General features: G+C 35.7%; 1 long non-coding RNA gene across 1 annotated transcript; it reads right to left on the reverse strand.

The window, feature by feature from the left end:
* Positions 1 to 295: 295 nt before the first annotated feature.
* LOC128286545 (uncharacterized) lies at positions 296 to 726 on the reverse strand. Its single transcript, XR_008277150.1, has 2 exons — positions 695 to 726; positions 296 to 550 (listed from the first exon to the last, which is right to left on the reverse strand). It is a non-coding gene; the product is annotated as an uncharacterized LOC128286545 (long non-coding RNA).
* Between the last annotated feature and the right edge of the window lie 3,349 nt (positions 727 to 4,075).

Consider the following 4,075-nt stretch of genomic DNA (forward strand, 5'->3'; position numbering starts at 1 on the left):
TCTGGCCCTGTCTCACAATAGCTTTAATATCTCTTAACAAGTAACTCCTATGACCATTTCGTTTCTTCCATATGAAAATAGACTCATCAAGGTTCATTTACATAGCTGATTCACTATTTAATACCATTCCTACAAATTTTGGTGATTTTTCACATTCACGTTACTGCAGCATCTGTTTTTAAGGTAGGTCTTACCTATTTTGTAGTCTCCATGAACCAACTAGTCTTGCCATACATAGGTCCACATATGATCATTTTAACCATGCCAATGGCTGATCATGTGACCAACATTCCCATTTCCAATTCATAGTCACATCATGACACCATATATATATATACAAACCGCAAATAGTCTAAGTTCATTCTTCACTTTTACGAGCCGTTTTCGCATGGCCGTACACATATACATCACCACATTTTTAAACCAACAAGGGGTAGTCCTATACATGCCATTTCAAAGTTCAACCAAAATTTATACCAAAATAGAGGCGTTGATAGTGTGGATGACTTCGACTTTAATGATCCCGAATCCGATTGCTATCGAGCAAAATCTATAAGACAGAGAGCCAAAGCAACGGGTAAGCATTTTTATGCTTAGTAAGTCTCAAGGAATAAAATCAGCTTTAATTAAAGCATTACATTCTCATAACCAAATACATCATTTCACTAATACACATTCACATAATCATACTTACTTCACCATCCCAACTCTTAGGTTCATACACAAATAACGGCTTTAAGGCCGATAACTCGTTCCATCATAGGAGCGGATATGCATACGCTCTTACTCCTAGCGCGCAAAGCACACACCACACTTACCTTGTTATTGGGAAATTTCACAAGTGTATTAGCTGAAATTTTCCAGCAAGCTTATAATTTTCAAATCACATACCTTCGGAGCTTAACCGGATATAGCTACTCGTTCAAACGCCTTGGGACATAGCCGGATATGGTAACCCGCACCAAGGCCTCACGGACTTAACCCGGATATCACGATTGCACAAATGCCTTGGTCTTAGCCGGATAGAATGACTCGCACGAATGCCTTCGGGTCTTAGCCCGGATATAGCCACTAGCACCATTGCCTTCGGGTCTTAACCCGGTTATAATTTCCAGCATAATTGTCTTTGGGGCTTAGCCCGGATATCATTCAATTTCTCATGCACACATACATCAATAATCATTGGACATACATATTTCATTTTCGTTACTAAGGCTCAAACACAATTATAATCATTAGCATAATCGCCTTCGGGACTTAGCCCGGGTATCATTCGAATACTCATACACACATAAATCAATAATCAATACATCCATATTTCATTCCACATAATTCAATTAAGGTCACTTCTTGAGGACTTACCTCGGATGTTGTCGAACGGCTTTTACGGCTATTCGATCACTTTTTTCCTTCCCCTTGTCCAATTGTGGCCCTCTAAGCTCTTGAGCTAATTCAAACAAATTCAATTTATTAAAACCTCATTGTGCTAGCTTATGGCCGAATATGACAAGGAGTTTAAATGGTCATATGGCCACCCTTTAGCTTGAATACACAATGGTCATGCACATTTTATACTACATCAAGCAATTCAATACAATTCATTCGAGCATCAAGGAAAAGCTAAGGCCTTCAATAGGCTACCCAAGGCCGAATATTCATGTCCATGTTGAGGCCAATTATGCACTTAATACCTCACAAAACAGCATGCATTTTACTAGTTAATGCTTTGCATATTGTAGCTCAAAACTTATATTATAGCATCAAGCACTCATATGTGTGCTAGGCGAATGTGCTTGCAATTTCACAATCATTCTTCAACATCTTCTTCTTTAAACAAACATATTCATCACTTAGTTCACAACCAAAACATCATGTGCAAACATATATATACATATATGAGCATGGCGAATTTCAAGGTGTCCATAGCCATCCAAAACACAAATTTTAACTAACATGCAAGAAGCATGAACCATGCTCATGAATGCATCATGGCCGAATATGACAATCATGCCCTTTTCAACTTCAATCATAGTTAAACAAAAGAAAACTCAAAATCTTACTCATGAGTAGACAATCCATCATTGCATGCATCATCATCAAGCTTCACACTTAGCATGCAATGGCTTTATCACCATAACAACTTTGGCCAAATACCATTTCCATGGCATAACAAAGATTTGAGCCATGGCTAACATGCACATCAAGTTAGCAACCAAAACATGCATGAAACTCCTAACACAACCTCATACATACCTTAATCTTGATGCCAATTTAGCCAAATCACCTTCTAGATCTCTTCTAAACCAAGCATGAAGCAAAAATCCTCTTTCTTCCTCCTTATGATTTTCGGCCAAAAGATGAGAAAGGATGAACACAACAAATTTTTTCTTCCTTCTTTCTCAACTCACGGCAGGGGGGATTACCACACTCACACACATTTTTTTTTCATTCTTTTCTTACCCATGCTTATTTGTTTATTATTTCTCCTAATGCCCAACAAAACATGTTTCATGACATGTTTAGCCCATATCTCTTTGTCATGGCCGGCCATCACTTGTACAAAGGGAATTTGACATGCAAGTCCATTATTTTGCATGCATGCTTTAATTAGTCATCACACATTTCCCATCATACTTTCAAAGTTCACTACTAGGTCCTTTCTAGTGAAATTCACCTTTATAACACTAAATCAATCATCAAAAAATGTCATACATGAATACACACATATTATAGGCATCGAAATAAATTTTAAATTATTTTTATGCCTCGATTTTGTGGTCCCGAGACCACCTTCCGACTAGGGTCAATTTTGGGCTGTCACAATAAACTTAACACTTCTTTAGAAAGAAAAAGACTAAGTAATGTGGTAATGGGAATGAACATGTCTAGGATTGGGTTATTAGGAAAGACTTGGTATTTAAGCAATCTTAATGACTCACCTCTCTTTCTTTTCAACCCTACCTGGTGTTCAGTTTTCATTCATTACTTTGCTCTTGCAATGAAGACATTGCTTCTTTTTAAAGGGGGGTAAGGCAAATAAATTGCTCAATTTTTAAAATTTTTCAAGTATGTTTCAATCATTTCTTTTACAAGTATGTTTTAATAAATGAATGTTTAAAGACATTTTTTGTTAATGAGATAGTTTGTATGCAAGTATGAATGATGATTTTATCTGAGTGAAAGTAGAGTGAAAGTATGTTATCTTAAAGAATGGAATGCTTGTACGATCTTAGCCTTAGTAATGTTTGCCATGAAAACTTAGTTTCTCTTGAGATTAGACAAGCATGAAGGGTTATATCTTTAGAATTGACTTAGTAACTTTCTTGAGGCGAAATCCTAGGGGACATAAAAATCTAAAATGATATAGGCACTATTTCTTTAGATCGTTTGAGCCTTTTCAAGCCAACCCTATTATATTAGACCCTTGAAACTGTAATTTTGAGATTAAAGGCCTGTTTATTGCAATGAACCTACATTATAAGCCACATTACTTCTTTTTAAGTTACCCTAATTTTGTGCACCCATCTTGACTAAAGTTGCCTTGGTAATCAACATTTGAGGAAATTTTCAAAAATATGTATGTACTCATGCTAAAAAAAATAAAAGAGATGAAGGAAGAGCGAAGAAAAGTTCACTCGGTCTCCAAAAAGAAAAATGTATGAGCTTGAGTTCAAGATAAGTTTGGGGGTGTTCCAAAGGTTCACTTAAAGAAAATGGTTGTATTTTGAGAAATCCAAGACAAAGTTAAAGGTTAAGATTTTGCAACCAAAGTGTCTCATTTCTTAAAATCCCTACCTTTAACTCAGCCCCATTACAACCTTATAAAAGACCTATTGATTTGATGATTATGTCACCTACATTAGTGGAGAGGAAGTACTAAGTTCAACATATGAAGATAATAAATAAGCCCTATGATTTTTTGCTTGATTGATAAGAAATTATGTTGAATGAATAATGTTATCTATGGCTGTGACATACATACAAACTATGATTCATGTTGGCATATTTTGAAACTTAGTATGAAACTCTAAAAATGTTTGTATATGAATTACTTGTTAATAAAGAAGATCTATGA

The sequence above is a fragment of the Gossypium arboreum genome, chromosome 13 (assembly GCF_025698485.1).
Source record: "Gossypium arboreum isolate Shixiya-1 chromosome 13, ASM2569848v2, whole genome shotgun sequence".
Taxonomy (NCBI): Eukaryota; Viridiplantae; Streptophyta; class Magnoliopsida; order Malvales; family Malvaceae; genus Gossypium; species Gossypium arboreum.